Genomic DNA, 17,380 nt, shown 5'->3' with positions numbered 1-17,380 from the left:
AGTTGAGCAAGGAGGACCCGGTATTTTTGGAGAGAAGGGCTTCTCTTTTCGTAGCTTGAAGAAGACAATCCGTGCTGTGAAGAAATCCGGGCGGAATAGGGTCGGGACGGGCGGATTGCACCGTTGGAATCCGAGCGGATTCAGGCGAATCCGGGCGGATTGTAGAGGGGGAATCCGAGCGGATTCAGGCAAGGACGCTCGGATCGTGCTGGGGCTGGACGGACGGATTGTTGACAATCTGCTCGGATTGTCAGTCAGCATAGTAACTTCTTCTTTTCTTCCCTTTTCTTCATAAATTCCTTGGGGATTTCCTTGGGGACTCAAGGATCTTTCCTCAACATTGCTCTTCTACTATAATATGTACAAAGGCCTTCTAATCTCGTCTCTCCTTGATGCTTGGTCATTGAATTTGATCAATTTAGTCTCGTTTTGCCATGAAAATGCAAGATTCTTACTCCTTTCCTACCAAGGGATCAAAATCTCAAAGAATATGCAAAACAAAGAACTAAAGATAAGAAATGACCCAAATAAGTACTAAAAAGCATGGAAACAAGGCTAATTCGGGGGCTAAATATGCGCCAATTATGGTCACATCAAATATCCCCAAACCGAACCTTTGCTCGTCCCGAGTAAAGAGGTGACAAAGACTAGGACCAATACTAACCTATCCTAATAATATAGCCGATATGAGACAATTAGCGGGTCTCACTCCGCCCCTTCAACTCACAACAAGACAACCATGAGGTAGGATGCCTTCTTGCAAGGCAAGGTGGGTCTTGCCAAAATGGCGACACATCCAAACATTAAGCACACAAAAACACATAATGGATGCATCTACAAAAGAATAGCCACTTTCCTCATCTAAGTGGCAGAAATTATCTACAACGGAAGCAATTCAAGGGTACACAATCCTTCATAGATGCAATTTCTTCAAACTACTAAGCCTAGAAGGATACCAATAAATCACCTCCAAGTTGTGTCAAGCTAGGGTACCTTTGTCCTCAATCGTTAAATGCTTTCGTCAAGAGTAGACTCCCTATGGTGTTAGAAACACTGGAGGATCGCGGAATTCCCCCTCTTGCCTAGACAAGAAGAAGGGTCGTCCCCTCTCTACCATGCACAAAAATGGATACGATGGATAAAGGGATCAATAGATATTTGAGTTTCATTTTGGGAGTTTGCTTTTGTTTTTGTTTTTCCCCCAATTTCTTGTGGCATTTGACATTTGAGAACACTTTCTTGCCATTTTTTGATTTTTGGCATTTCGGTCGGCAACGAAGAACGAGCCATCTACTACATCAGCAAAAAGTTCATTGAGTACGAGATGAGGTATACCCAACTGGACAAGATATGCCTTGCCCTAGTGTGGTCAACAAAGAAGCTGTGGCATTACATGCTCAGCTACACGGTCCACATCTACTCTAAGGTGGACCCTGTCAAATACATCTTCGAAAAACCCGTACTAAACGGAAGGCTATCTAGGTGGACGCTCATGCTGTCCGAGTTCGATCTCAAATTTGTACCCCTCAAGGTTATTAAAGGAAGTGCAGTTGCCGATTTCCTAGCAGAGAATCCCGTCAACGAGGATCCAACGACCGACACATGGTCACTTCCTGACGAAGACATCCTTTGTGCTGATTCCGACGCATGGGACCTATACTTCGACGGTGCATCTAATCTGAGAGGCTTCGGGGTAGGAATCCTCCAAATATCATCGGAGGGAGAACATGTTCTGATCTCGGTCAAGCTAGACTTTACCGTCACCAACAATGCCGCTGAATATGAAGCGTGCCTCATCGGCCTACAAGCAGCCATCACACTTGGCGTCAAGAGACTGAGGGTCCACGGCGATTCCTCGCTCATCATCAATCACGTGTCGGGATCATGGAAAATTCGATCTGACAGCTTAGCTCCCTACCGAGCGAAGATCAATCAAGAGGCCGAGTTCTTCGACAAGTCGATTACTTCCATCTGCCACGAGAGGAAAATCAATTTGCTGATGCCTTGGCAAAACTTGCCGCGTTCGTCAACATACCTGACGACATGACAACGATGCCCCCATGTGTCGAAAGAAGGAGCGAGCCAGCTCACGTTTGTGCCATCAATGACGATGAGGAAAGCCATGATGAACCTTGGTACCAAGCCATCCTCAACTACAAAACCAAAAACGAATTTCCTCCCAACTCTGATCAAAGAGGACAAAGAGCCATCCGTTTACTTGCATCACAATTCGTGATAAACTAAAATAAACTATACAAAAGAACACCCCAAGGAATTCTCCTCCTTTGCATTGACCATCACAAAGCCAAAAAAGTTATGGGAGAGGTTCACGACGGAGAATGTGGCCCTCACATGAGCGCAATGATGCTTACCCGGAAAATCATGCGGCTAGGTTACTACTGGACCACCATGGAAGCTGATTGCCGTAACTACGTCAAACATTGCCACAATTGCCAAATCTTCGCCAACATACAACACATACCACCATCCATTTTATACACCATGACGTCACCCTGGCCTTTCTCAACCTGGGGCATCGACATCATCGGGAAAGTCAACCAGGTAGGCACCAAGGGGCATTGCTTCGTCCTCGTCGCCATCGACTACTTCACCAAATGGGTGGAAGCACAATCATATGCAGTCTTGACCGCCAAACAAGTGGCCAAGTTCATTCAAAACAACATCATCTTCCGGTATGGGGTACCCCATGAAATCATCAGCGATCAAGGCTCTCACTTCCGGGCGGAAACTCAAGCTTTGATGGATAAGTACAAAATCAAACGACATCGATCATCCCCCTACCGTTCCCAAACCAACGGAGCGGTAGAGGCAGCGAACAAGACTCTTGTCACCATTATCAAGAAAATGCAAGATAACTACCGCGATTGGCCGAGCAAACTCCCATTCGCACTTTGAGGACACCGAACCTCCATTCGAACACCGACACGCGCCACACCCTTCAACCTAGCATATGGTATGGAGGCGGTTCAACCGGCAGAGTTAGAAGTCCCTTCTCTGCGCATTCTACTGGAGAGTCAAGTCCCCGAGGCGGAATGGACCCGTCGAAGGTACGTGCAACTCACTCTTCTAGACGAAAGACGACTCAACGCCTTGCACAACGTCCAACTATACCAACAACATATACAACGGGCATTCAAAAAGATGGTTAAACCCAGGAACATCCAGGAGGGCGACTTGGTCCTCAAGTCAGTTCGAGCACCGTTACCCGTCGATCCGAGGGGGAAATTCAAACCCAACTGGGCCGGGCCATACCTGGTCAAGAAAATACTGTCGGGTAGCGCAGTGAGACTGAGTGACCCAGACGGGGAGGACTTTACAAACCCGACCAACCTAGACCAAATCAAGAAATACTACCCTTGAACCATAACAACCAACGACCTAGCCTAGTTTTACACCTAGCAACCACATCAACCCTTTTCAAGTCAAGTTCATCATCGTGTTCTGATTTGAAATTGCATGTTTTATCGAGTCTAAGCTGTGGCACCTTGCCCGTTTCGAATGTCCATTGATCTGTCAAAGGCAACATCCATTTGCACTAAAATAAAAGAAACCCCTGAACTACGAGCATGGTTTGATTTCACCTGTTCAGGTGGATACGTAGGCAGTCCCTCTTATGCATGAGGGATACAACCACAATACCCATCAAATTTACAAAACATTTTGAACTACGATCATGGTTTGATTTCACCTCTTCAGGTGAATACGTAGGCAGTCCTTTCTTACACAAGAAGGATACAACCATTCCCATAATAAAAAACAACCATCCCCATACATCAAAAATCACCCACATACAAAACATCCACATCAAAAAAAGAAAAGAGGAAGGAAAACCATTCCCCTTTCCAACAAAATACAAAAATAAGCCTTTCTCCCTTCCCCACAAATTGATGTGACCATAATTGGCGCATATTTAGCCCCCGAATTAGCCTTGTTTCCATGCTTTTTAGTGCTTATTTGGGTCATTTCTTATCTTTAGTTCTTTGTTTTGCATATTCTTTGAGATTTTGAGCCCTTGGTAGGAAAGGAGTAAGAATCTTGCATTTTCATGGCAAAACGAGACTAAATTGATCGAATTCAATGACCAAGCATCCAGGAGAGACAAGATTAGAAGGACTTTGTACATATCATAGTAGAAGAGCAATGTTGAGGAAAGATCCTTGAGTCCCCAAGGAATTTATGAAGAAAAGGGAAGAAAAGAAGAAGTTACTATGCTGACTGACAATCCGAGCGGATTCTCAACAATCCGCCCGTCCAGCCTCTGCACAATCCGAGCGTCCCACGCCAGAATCCGCTCGGATTCCCCCTCAACAATCCGTCCGGATTCCTCAGAATCCGCTCGGATTCCACCGCCCAAATCCGGCCGTCCCGACCTTATTCCGCCCGGATTTCTTCACAGCACGGATTGTCTTCTTCAAGCTACAAAAAGAGAAGCCCTTCTCTCAGAAAATACCGGGTCCTCCTTGCTCAACTTAAAAAGTGTAATTACTAGTTTAGCCCTTAGTTAACCCTAATGCATCCTCCCTAATTTTCACTATAAATACCCCATTAGGCTAATTAGAGGAGCATGTTCTTCTTATCAATAATTAGTGTAGTTAATATCAATCAAACCTCTCTTCAATATTGTAATCAAGTATTAATCAAGTTTTAATCCAAGTTTTAGTTCTTTAATCTCTCTTTTGTTCATCCTTTATTTTGGGTAATTGAAGATTATTTGGGTTATTATTGGGAGATTGACAACCTCTCAATCTAGCATTCAAGTACTTCTATTATTCTTGCTTTATTATTGGAATCATTAGTAGGTATAATCTCTTAATCCCTTTTTAATTATTGTTAATTACTTTCATTTATTCATCATGTTTCATATTGTTGGTATGATTGACAACCTTGCTAGCATGATCAACATGATAATGAGTGAGTAGTCTCTTAGCTAGGGTTAATGGGTGATTAGGGGAAACCAACATGGGGAATGATTCATGCTTAAATTAATATGCTTTCATGTTTTATTTGCTTGCTTGTTTTGATCTCAACTCATGCACATGTTATATTTGATGAAATGCTAAGCCTATGAATCCTTGCATTTACTATCATCTTCTATCTTTTCAATGAGACTTGTAAGATATAACCCAACTCGAGTCTCATTAGACCATGCATGTTGTTGAGTAGGGAAGATTAAGTCGACTTGTAGGTGTTGTACAATCTAATTGATTCGGCTCCGGGACCCAAACTTTCCTAGGATTGTAAGATATAACCCAGCTCAATCCATCACAACAATAATTGCTTGCTTATAATTTGAGAACATGTTTGTATGATCATATCCCATGATTCCCCTATGATCCCATGACACCCTAGTGCCTTTAATCAATTGTTTACACCTCTTTAATTCATCTTGCTTGTTTATTTTCATTGTTATTCTAGTTTAGTAACCTTCTACATCAACCCAATTTGTGACACCCCTTAGACACCACTAGTTACAATAGAAATCTCATTTCAACTCCCGTCCCTTGGGATCCGACCTTTACTTGCCTCTTTACTAATTGTAGAGTTGCTTGTTAAGCTATAAATTGTGTTTTGATTCGACCGTGACCAACGACCACATCTTAATTTGTGAACACTTAAGCGGGATCGCATAAAAAATGGCGCCATTGCCGGGGACGGTGTTTGTTTGACTTAGATTTCCTTTTTGTTATTAGTTGTGTCTTTCTTCGCCTTGAGGAAGTAAAACTCCTCAAGGTTTGTTCTAATTGTTTTTGAGTTGTTTGATATTTTGCATGTCTAGAAGGTTACAAGGTGATTTGTTACCTTTTGACCGTGAAATCGAAAGAACCTTGACGAACAATAGGAGACTTGTTAGGAGGAATTTGAGAGGTGTTAGTAAAGTTGTTCAACCCACTAGTGAGTTTGTCAATCCTTTCGCAATAGAAGGAGAAGAAAACCCATTACACAATACCCCACAAAATCCACCTACAATGCCAAAATTCTCGTCGCACTCCGTACCCACCGAGGAGAATCTACCAAATGGTACTCCTACACCGCAACAACTCACCGGAAACTTTATTGCCAAGTCCGCCTTCATCCAACTAGTTGAGAGGAGCCAATTCGGGGGGATGCCTAGTGAGGATCCTCATTCTCATATGGAAACCTTTTGCGACTATTGTGATGCTATCTCTCAAACGGGCGTGACTCAAGACCAAATTAGATGGGTCTTATTTCCTTTTTCCTTAATCGGCACCGCAAAGCAATGGTTGAAGGCCCTTGATAAGGCCACCCTTGGAATAGATTCTTGGAAGAAGTTAGCTCTAGCTTTCTACAAAAAATTCTACCCACCGGAAAAGACCAACATGCTAAGAGCTCAAATTACGGGTTTTAAGCAAAGGGATGAAGAGTCTTTGTATGAAGCTTGGGAGCGGTTTAAAGGTATTTGTCGCTCATGTCCTCACCATGGACTTAGCGAATGGTTTTTGGTACAACAATTTTAGAATGGTTTATATGAAGATTCTAGGAACATTCTCAATATGGGATCAAATGGAATGTTCACCGAAGTTGATGACAATCAAACATGGAACAAGATTGAGGAAATGGCGGTCCATAACTCACAATATAGTAGACCTCGCAAGGCTACTAGAGGAGGAAGGCATGAAGTGGACTCCGTTACTCAGTTGGGTGCTCAACTTAGTGCTCACATTGACACAATCAACTTGAAGTTTGAACAAGCTATGGCTAGACATGAGGAAAACTCAAAATCATCGAAGCATCATGTTAATGCCATGAGGGCATCCTCATCAATCCCAAGTGGGATATGTGAGAATTGTGGAACTTTGGGACATGACCAAAATGAATGTAGGGGAACAAATGAACAAGTGAATGCTTTCCAAGGATACAAGAGTGGTACCCCTTATTCCAAGTTTTACAATGAAAACACCAAATTCCATCCAAATCTCTCATACAAAAGCCAAAATGTTCAAAACCCTCATACAACATACACTCCACCACTCATAAGAAACCAAAATCAAAGACCCTTTTACAATCAAAACCAAGGTTACCAAAATCAAAATCCATACAATCACCAAAATGACCAAGGCTTTGATGTCCAAAAAGCGGTCCTCCAAATGCAAAAGAACCAACAAGAATTTTTCACCCAAATGCAAAAAGATAGCCAAGCAAAGGAAACCACCATCAACAACATTCTAGCTCACACCAAGATGTTGGAAACACAATTGACTCAACTAGCATCTTCAAGCTCACAAAGACAAAAGGGGCAATTACCACCTCAAAGTAATCCCCCTAGACATGAAACGGTTAGTGCCATTCACTTGAGAAGTGGTACAAGGTATGAAGCACCGAAGAAGCAAGTTGAGGATGAAGTTGTGGAAGCTAGTGAAAAGGAAGAAATTGTGCAAAAATCCAAAGATGGAGAATCATCAAAAGAAGAAAGTTCAAAGAAAAATGAAGACAAGGCCAAGGAGAAGGAACCCATTGTGATTAAACTTCCTTTTCCAAGTCGTCAAGCCAAGCCCAAATTTGATGATCAACTTGGAAAATTCATGGAAATTGTGAAGAATTTAGAAGTCTCAATTCCTTTCACGGAATTAATCAATCACGTTCCGGCCTATGCAAAGTACATGAAAGATATCCTCACAAAGAAGAAGTCGATCCGGAAACTTGAGACTATCGCCTTCACTAAGGTGAGTAGTGCAATACTTCAAGGGAGTTCACCTCCAAAGTTAAAGGATCCGGGAAGCTTCTCAATACCGTGTACCATTGGCGACACGACGATCAACAAAGCCTTATGTGATCTAGGGGCTAGTGTGAGTGTCATGCCATACTCGGTAAGTAAAAGGTTGGGGATGGGAGAGCTTAAATGCACCAACATCACACTCCAAATGGCCGATAGATCGAGGAAGACACCGTTAGGGATATGGGAAGATGTCCCCGTGCGAATTGGGAAGTTTTTCATCCCGGTGGACTTTGTCATTGTTGATATGGAGGAAGATTCCAACATTCCAATCATCCTAGGAAGACCCTTCCTACACACCGCCGGTGCGGTAATTGATGTGAAACATGGGGAGCTCACTCTAGAAGTGGGAGATGAAAGCATAACTTTTAATCTTGACAAAACCATGAGAGCTCCTCGTTTGCATGAGCCATGTTTCATGATTGATCATTATAGCCGAAAAGATGAAAGGAAGAAATCGGAACTCCAATGGAAGAATAAAGTTGAAGATGCTCCATTCAAAGAGCAAGTAAATTGTGACAAGGAGAGCTTGCAAAGCTCATCAAAATCAACCAAGGAAGAAGAAGATGGCCTCATTGGCCAAGATAAGAAATTGGGAGAGTTAGTCTCCATCTAAGCAAGAGATTTTCAATGATCAACTCAATGAAGTTTGTGGTCTTTGGGACGACGAATTTGAAGGGATTTTTAATCCCAACATTGGACATGCCATCGATCATGATCAACAACAAGGGCCACGGTCTATTGAGGACCTCTACCATGATAATGAACAAGCTTTTGATTACTTCTTCAAGGTGTTGAGCAACATCAACAACACCTTGAACATGCCCCCTTGACATCTCATCAAGAATGAGAGTTTGGTGGAGTCCTCCCTAAACCACCACTTGTAAATATTTCTAACTCCCTAACTTACATTTCAATTCTTGTATTGCATTTTTGTCATTTTTGGATTTGTATTTACTTTGATCAAAATAATTGTCATATAAGAGAGAAGTGAGGGAGGGACTAACAATTTCAATTGATGTGTAGTGCTTTACCTTAGTGTGGGGATGGCAATTGCCTAGGCTATCCATGCATTAGTAGTGCCCCCACAATGAAGAACACAAGACTTAAAGAAAGAATGGAAGAATGATAAAGGAAATGCGCTGTGCACGGGTGGAACTGAATCCGTGTACACAGGGGAAGAATCCGAGCGGATTCCCAAGAATCTGCCCGTCTTATGCAATCCGAGCGTCCTGCAGAAAAGACGCCCGTCTTGAACTGAGCTGAATTTTGAATTTTTGATGTTAAAGAATCCGAGCGGATTTCTGAAAATCCGCCCGTCTTGAAGAATCCGTCCGTCCAGGGAGAAAGACGTCCGTCTTTGCAGCTGAGGAAAACAAGCAAATTTCTCTGGACAGAAATCCGTCCGTCTTTCTGAAAATCCGCCCGTCCCGTGTTCAGCAAATCCGATCGGATTGTTAAGAATCCGCCCGTCTTTAGGCGAGTTTTTGCAAAGATAGAAGAAGCAGAATCCGCACGGATTGTCCCTGCAGTTTCGAAATTTTCGGCTTCTTTAAAACCCCTCCCACCTTCATTCATTCATTCATTCATTCATAAACACTACCCACAACATCAAAACCCTCATCCTCTCCATCATAAAAACAAAAACCCTCAACAACATTCAACAAAAACAAATCAAACCATCCTTCAAATAACAAATTAATCACTCCTTCTTCAACAAAAATCAAAACAAAGCACAAAATCTTCAACCTTTGAGTCGATTTTTGATTTCATAAAGGCAAAGCCTTTCACCTTCAAATCGATTTGGGCATACTACTAATTGAAGATTTTTCATTCTTTTCTTGGTTAGTTCATCAATGGCAAGGACTAAGGGTGCAACAAAGGCAACAAAGGCTAAGGCACTCTCAGAAAGGCAAAAGGCTCTTCAAACAAAGAAAGCTTTGGCTATGGTGGTAGCAACACCAAACTTGGAAGTACAACAACAACAACAACCTTCTATGGGAGCATCACCTTCTACTCCGGTAATTAATCAACTTTTGCATTATCCGGAGGTAACTTTTGTTTCCGATACCCATAGAAATACCTTTGTCAAGTTTGCTATGAAGTCATTACAATCCACCAAATTCATATGTGAAGATACCTTAGAAAAATTGGGTGTTCTTGAACAAACAAAAGCCTTTTTCAAGGCCATGGGGTTGAAGAAATTGTTTGAAACAAAGGAATTGACATACCCCTCCCTTGTCTTGGAATTTTTAAGTTCTTTGAAAGTCACCAAAGTTGAAGATAGGGAAAATCTCGAGTTTCGTCTAGCTAATGTTAGTAGACGCATCACCTTTAAGGAATTAGGTGAAATTTTGGGTCTTAGTGATGAATCGCGTTATCTTAAGCATTATGGAAAGTATGACCCCAAGCCTCTTTGGGAGGCAATCTCCGGGAAGAAATTTGAGGATTTTCATGCATGTCGTGCTCTTTTGGTCCATCATCCGGGCATAAGAGTATGGCACAAGGTTGTGGGAAATACCATAATTGCTAGGAAAGACACCAATCATTTCACAAGACTTGATTTTATTCTCCTTGAATCGGCTTTGAATATTGGAAGAATTCACACCAAGCCTTACAATTCTTTGAGGCTATTGGTTGATAGATGGCTCAATGTTGATAGTGGGAAGAAGGGCACGACCGTTATTGTCAATGGCGGCCTAGTCACGGTCCTAGCTAAGCACTTTGATCCTAATTTCAATAAGGATAAGAAGTACAAAGCAAAGGAAGGTGGCCATCTTATTGATATGCATACCATGATTCACAAGTTCAAGGGGGTTGCCCAAAACCCCCTTGACACTAAGTATGGATGGCTAACTAGTGAAGCTAGATCGTTCACCTTGCCCTCGAAGATTTGTCGCCTAAGCGTCCACAGGACCAATTATCTACTTCCCCTTTCCGAAGAAGCCGAATATATCATTCAACAACAAAAGGGTGATCTTGAAGCTCCCTCCTCTTCCATTGTCATACCACCTTACCCCTTTGAGTATGAAGAGTTCAAACCGGAAGGAATTGAAATTGGGAAAGACTATGTGACTCTTCTCATGCAAGCAATGCACAAGCAAGCCTACGAAGATCGGAAAAATGCTTATTTGGCTCAATATCCACCCCTCCTACATTTAGCTAGGCAAGGACTCCTTGATCCATCTTGTCCTTTGCCTAGTTGGGCGGATAGAGAAGTCTTATTTCCGGGTGCATCTAGGGTCGTTGTGGGAGACAATGAGGTTTTTGGAAATGATGAAGAAGTTGATGATAATATTGAGGAAGATGCAAGTGAAGATGGAGAAAGAAATGGTGAAGATGATGAAGAGCAAGATGAGGAAGAAAGTGAAGAAGCAAATGACAAGGAAAGTGGCAATCTGACCACTTCTCATGAGGGAAGTGGTGATGATGATAGCATGATGGAAGATTAGCAAGCCTTGGAGACTCCTACACTCCCATGGTTTGTCTATATCTCTTTGTATTTTATTTCATTTTGATCATTGTTGTAGAAGTCCTAGCAACATCAAAGGACTCACACCTCGGTACCATTGAGGTGTTCTTATTTTATTGTTCCCATTTGTAAAATCCAAAATGACAAATTAGTTTCATGCATAGCATAGTGTGTGCATGAACTATACCCATCCTTGGACATTAGCAATAGTGTCTCACTCGGTTTGGGGAAGTTAATGCATACGCAACGGGAGGTAATCTAAATTATCCTCTCCGTCGTAACAAAAATCATGCATCATGTAGTGTAGCTTAGTATAGATTGCATTTAGTATAGAAATCATGCATCATCTTTGCATAATTTCCATCATTTTGGCCATTGAGGACAATGCCCATATTAGTGTGGGGATAGGAATTCTAACATTTAACTCTTATTCAAAAAACCCATAAAAATTGAAAAATTTCAAAAATCATAAAAATTGAAAAAATTGAATAACCCAAAAACAAGTTCATTTCCTTTGTATATATTGTCTTGTATATATTGTGTTTGTTTTATCCTTGTTCACATTGATTGACTACGCCACATCCGAGACATGAGGATATTGAAGACCGCATGGTATGATCTTTCCAATCTCCTTTTTCCTCTTTATGTTAATGACTATGTGGCTTTATTTTGATTGATGCGGTATAACAATGTGAATCTAGGACTTGCATTTAGATTATATGTCATATTAGTTGGTAGAATCATATGCATAAGGATGTTTATATGCTAGTTGCATCGTGACATGTAGTTGCATGTTAGAAAAATTTTTGCGAAATCGTCTACTTGGGAAGCTTGACAAGTGTATATAGGCCCTAGTAGATGCCTTTTGTTCTTAAGACTTTGCTTGTTAGAATGCTTGTAAAACACCCTAGGATGTGTCATGCTAGTATCCTTTGACCCATGGTTTAAGGCCGAGTCAAGAGTACCTTGTGGTGTGATAACTCCTTGGCTACCGTTTATTCCAAGGTGACCCTTGAAACCATGCAACCATCATTCATCCATGTTCTACCATATTTTTGTCAACAAAAGGGAATGGGCACAAAAACAAATCAATTTGAGTTCAATGAAATGAAAAGTGAAAGAAAGTTTGCAAAAAATGCATCAAATGAAAAGAGGAGCAAAAATAGACTCCTAAAGCTTCAAATACAAGGCACCCTCGTTACTAATTGGGGTGAACTTGAAAATGTTCAAAAGAAAATGCAAAAAGTTGTCAAGTGTTGAAAATGCCAAAAATCAAAAGAAATGGCAAAGAAAGTGTTCTCAAATGTTATATGCCACAAGAATTTGGGGGGAAAACAAAAGCAAACTCCCAAAGTGAAACTCAAATATCTATTGATCCCTTTATCATTCGTATCCATTTTTGTGCATGGTAGAGAGGGGACGACCCTTCTTCTTGTCTAGGAAAGAGGGGGAATTCCGCGATCCTCCAGTGTTTCTAACACCATAGGGAGTCTACTCTTGACAAAAGCATTTAACGATTGAGGACAAAGGTACCCTAGCTTGACACAACTTGGAGGTGATTTATTGGTATCCTTCTAGGCTTAGTAGTTTGAACAAATTGCATCTATGAAGGATTGTGTACCCTTGAATTGCTTCCCTTGTAGATAATTTCCGCCACTTGATGAGGGAGTGGCTATTCTTTTTGTAGATGCATCCATTTTGTGTTTTTGTGTGCTTAATGTTTGGATGTGTCGCCATTTTGGCAAGACCCACCTTGCCTTGCAAGAAGGCATCCTACCTCATGGTTGTCTTGTTGTGAGTTGAAGGGGCGGAGTGAGACCCGCTAATTGTCTCATATCGGCTATATTATTAGGATAGGTTAGTATTGGTCCTAGTCTTTGTCACCTCTTTACTCGGGACGAGCAAAGGTTCGGTTTGGGGATATTTGATGTGACCATAATTGGCGCATAATTAGCCCCCGAATTAGCCTTGTTTCCATGCTTTTTAGTGCTTATTTGGGTCATTTCTTATCTTTAGTTCTTTGTTTTGCATATTCTTTGAGATTTTGATCCCTTGGTAGGAAAGGAGTAAGAATCTTGCATTTTCATGGCAAAACGAGACTAAATTGATCGAATTCAATGACCAAGCATCCAGGAGAGACAAGATTAGAAGGACTTTGTACATATCATAGTAGAAGAGCAATGTTGAGGAAAGATCCTTGAGTCCCCAAGGAATTTATGAAGAAAAGGGAAGAAAAGAAGAAGTTACTATGCTGACTGACAATCCGAGCGGATTCTCAACAATCCGCCCGTCCAGCCTCTGCACAATCCGAGCGTCCCACGCCAGAATCCGCTCGGATTCCCCCTCAACAATCCGTCCGGATTCCTCAGAATCCGCTCGGATTCCACCGCCCAAATCCGGCCGTCCCGACCTTATTCCGCCCGGATTTCTTCACAGCCACGGATTGTCTTCTTCAAGCTACAAAAAGAGAAGCCCTTCTCTCAGAAAATACCGGGTCCTCCTTGCTCAACTTAAAAAGTGTAATTACTAGTTTAGCCCTTAGTTAACCCTAATGCATCCTCCCTAATTTTCACTATAAATACCCCATTAGGCTAATTAGAGGAGCATGTTCTTCTTATCAATAATTAGTGTAGTTAATATCAATCAAACCTCTCTTCAATATTGTAATCAAGTATTAATCAAGTTTTAATCCAAGTTTTAGTTCTTTAATCTCTCTTTTGTTCATCCTTTATTTTGGGTAATTGAAGATTATTTGGGTTATTATTGGGAGATTGACAACCTCTCAATCTAGCATTCAAGTACTTCTATTATTCTTGCTTTATTATTGGAATCATTAGTAGGTATAATCTCTTAATCCCTTTTTAATTATTGTTAATTACTTTCATTTATTCATCATGTTTCATATTGTTGGTATGATTGACAACCTTGCTAGCATGATCAACATGATAATGAGTGAGTAGTCTCTTAGCTAGGGTTAATGGGTGATTAGGGGAAACCAACATGGGGAATGATTCATGCTTAAATTAATATGCTTTCATGTTTTATTTGCTTGCTTGTTTTGATCTCAACTCATGCACATGTTATATTTGATGAAATGCTAAGCCTATGAATCCTTGCATTTACTATCATCTTCTATCTTTTCAATGAGACTTGTAAGATATAACCCAACTCGAGTCTCATTAGACCATGCATGTTGTTGAGTAGGGAAGATTAAGTCGACTTGTAGGTGTTGTACAATCTAATTGATTCGGCTCTGGGACCCAAACTTTCCTAGGATTGTAAGATATAACCCAACTCAATCCATCACAACAATAATTGCTTGCTTATAATTTGAGAACATGTTTGTATGATCATATCCCATGATTCCCCTATGATCCCATGACACCCTAGTGCCTTTAATCAATTGTTTACACCTCTTTAATTCATCTTGCTTGTTTATTTTCATTGTTATTCTAGTTTAGTAACCTTCTACATCAACCCAATTTGTGACACCCCTTAGACACCACTAGTTACAATAGAAATCTCATTTCAACTCCCGTCCCTTGGGATCCGACCTTTACTTGCCTCTTTACTAATTGTAGAGTTGCTTGTTAAGCTATAAATTGTGTTTTGATTCGACCGTGACCAACGACCACATCTTAATTTGTGAACACTTAAGCGGGATCGCATCACAAATACCACTTTCCCAAGTGCAAATGTTTAGGGAGATTCAAATCGAATTGCCTTTATAAAATGGATGGAAGAAACAAGCGTTCACAATTTCCGACACGAGCAATCCTCTTATTTAATTAATAATGGGAGGGATTACAATTTCAACAACAAATGAAGCTCGACGAGTCTACGACTTATCGAAGCTAAGGTGTCAACTAAAACACCTCACATAATAAAACTAGCACAAAACACACAAAAACATAGCTAGTACGACATAATAAAAACTCACAACATTAATACAACATAATAATAAAATGGGTAATGGAGGTCTTCACTCTTCCATTCTACCCTTGCCTTTTCCCTCGGGGTACATCCTCCCCTTGTTCTTCTTGTTGGCCCGCCTAGCATGGACTTCCTCCCTGGAGCGGATCCTCAATGGATCCAAGACGGCGACGGCCTCCGGTCTAGCACAAGACCCCATGTTCGACCCGAAACGAGCCAATGCACGGCCCACCATATTCTTGGGGCCGGAACTCCTCCTCTTCGTTGGTCTCATCACATCGGGGGTAGCTCCATCAACATACTACTCAAAGAAGGCACGGTTGGCCTTGCCAACCTCTCGATACTTCAATTCGGCAACCTCTTCATTACGGAATTTGGACCTCTCTTCCAAGGACGGAGCACGTGACCACTTGACATAAGCGGGAGTCACCCATGTCGTGGCAACGGGGTTTGGTACCTCCCAAAGCGGCCGAGTGGCCCACCATCTTTCGAAGACCTCCACAAGCTCGGAGTTCCGGAAAACATTCTCTTGGACAAGAGTATCTTGAGCGGGCACCTTTTGTTGACGCCCCATTTGCCTCATGAGCCTTTCGGGATAAATGAAGGAAACAACCTTCAAGCCCACCACCATCAAAGAACGAGGACTAGCACCCGAAGCGGGCAACCCCGTGAAGGACCTCAAGTGCCACCACGGTACCACCCAACGGATGTGAGGACCACCCTCCTCCGCCAATCTTGTGGCCCAATAAGCCTCGGTAGAAGCAAAACTATCCGGGTACAACTTCTTCCTCATGGTAAGGTGACAGAAGGAATAAGAAGAAGGATTAACCGGAGGCTCTACATACCTTAGCCTCTCCAATAGCCACACTTGAAGGATCCTTTGGGACCCAAAAGAGGGAGCTTCTCCACAAGAGCCTTCCTTGTCCAAAGCTTGGATGATCTCTCCAAGCACCAACCATGATGGATCTCTACCATGCTCCATTTGCTCAACCACATGAAAAAGGGTCATGATACCATAGCATTTTGGCCCCTCCTTCTTCAAAACATCAACAAAGAGGTACACATAGACAAGGCAAAAGGCAAGAGCCCTTCTCTTAGCCACCTCCGAAACATTGGCATCTAATCGGTTCGAAAAGATGTTGATAAGAGCCAACATATCCATGCCATGTGGAGCAAGAAGGAAGTTGACTTGACTTGTCGACAAACCCAACATAGAACGGAATTTCTCCTTGTAGCACAACCGAGTCGGAGGAAGCACCGGAACAGAACCCGGCCACCCACCAATGGCTCCAACTTCTTCGGCAAGAGGACAAATCTCACCTTTCGGGAAAACGAAAACATGGTGTTTCGAATCCCAAAACCGAGAACATGCTTCAAGAAATGGAGGTTGCACCTTGAATTGACGGAGCACCAACAATTGACCAACTCCCATGCAAATGAGTTGATACTTTTCGAGAGGCGACAAATCCCGGCACCATTGTCGCAATGCGTTCTCAAAAGCATCCATGAAATATTTTTGTGGAAGAAGAAGAAGTTTTGTAGAGATGTTTTTTGTGTTTCGGATGATGAAACAATGAAGCGCAAACATCACTATTTATACAAAAATGATCAGCGCGTTTTTCAGAAAAAGGGGAGAGCCGGCTTCCATCGCCAGGCTGCTCGCGCCTCTTTAAGGCTTCCCGCTGTTGACTTGTCTCTTTCAACTTGTGTTTTCTCCTGACACCTCAAACCTCCCGCCAGGATGCTCGCGCCTCTTCGGGATGATCCATGACATTTTCGTGTTTCCTCACACTCACATTTCCTTGTTTTCGCGTTTTACGAAATCCGATACGGTTTCCATGACGCAGCTTTTAACATACGGATTTTTCATTCTTTTTTTAAGGGGGGAAGGGCTAGCCGCCCCGATCAGCGACGGATCATTTCTATGTCAGTCGAAATTCCAAATTTTTTTCACTTTTTCACAATTTTCCATCAAAATAAAAATCGAAAATTGATAACACGACGTCAATTTCCCTCAAATTTCAAGCACTCACAAATTCAAGTCTTGACCTCAAAAATCAAATACACTCGTGAAAATCTCTTCTGAAATTCACCCGTGACGGTTTGAGTTTGAATTTTTCGAGTAACAAATCAATTTCAATACTTTCCGATGCAATTTAATTCAAGGCACGAGTTAATTGCTCAATTTTCAAATTAATTCCTTTTGGAATCCAAACGTGACG

The 17,380-nt window shown here is 41.9% G+C and overlaps 1 non-coding gene across 1 annotated transcript; it reads right to left on the bottom strand.

Annotated features, from left to right (window-relative positions):
• Positions 1-6,359: 6,359 nt before the first annotated feature.
• Positions 6,360-6,466, bottom strand: LOC141616614 (small nucleolar RNA R71). The gene has a single exon (XR_012530948.1). It is a non-coding gene; the product is annotated as a small nucleolar RNA R71 (small nucleolar RNA).
• Between the last annotated feature and the right edge of the window lie 10,914 nt (positions 6,467-17,380).

Source organism: Silene latifolia, chromosome 11 (genome assembly GCF_048544455.1).
Source record: "Silene latifolia isolate original U9 population chromosome 11, ASM4854445v1, whole genome shotgun sequence".
In the NCBI taxonomy this organism is placed as follows: domain Eukaryota; kingdom Viridiplantae; phylum Streptophyta; class Magnoliopsida; order Caryophyllales; family Caryophyllaceae; genus Silene; species Silene latifolia.
The sequence above is the reverse complement of the archived record's forward strand: the minus strand, read 5'-3'. Positions and strand labels throughout refer to the sequence as shown.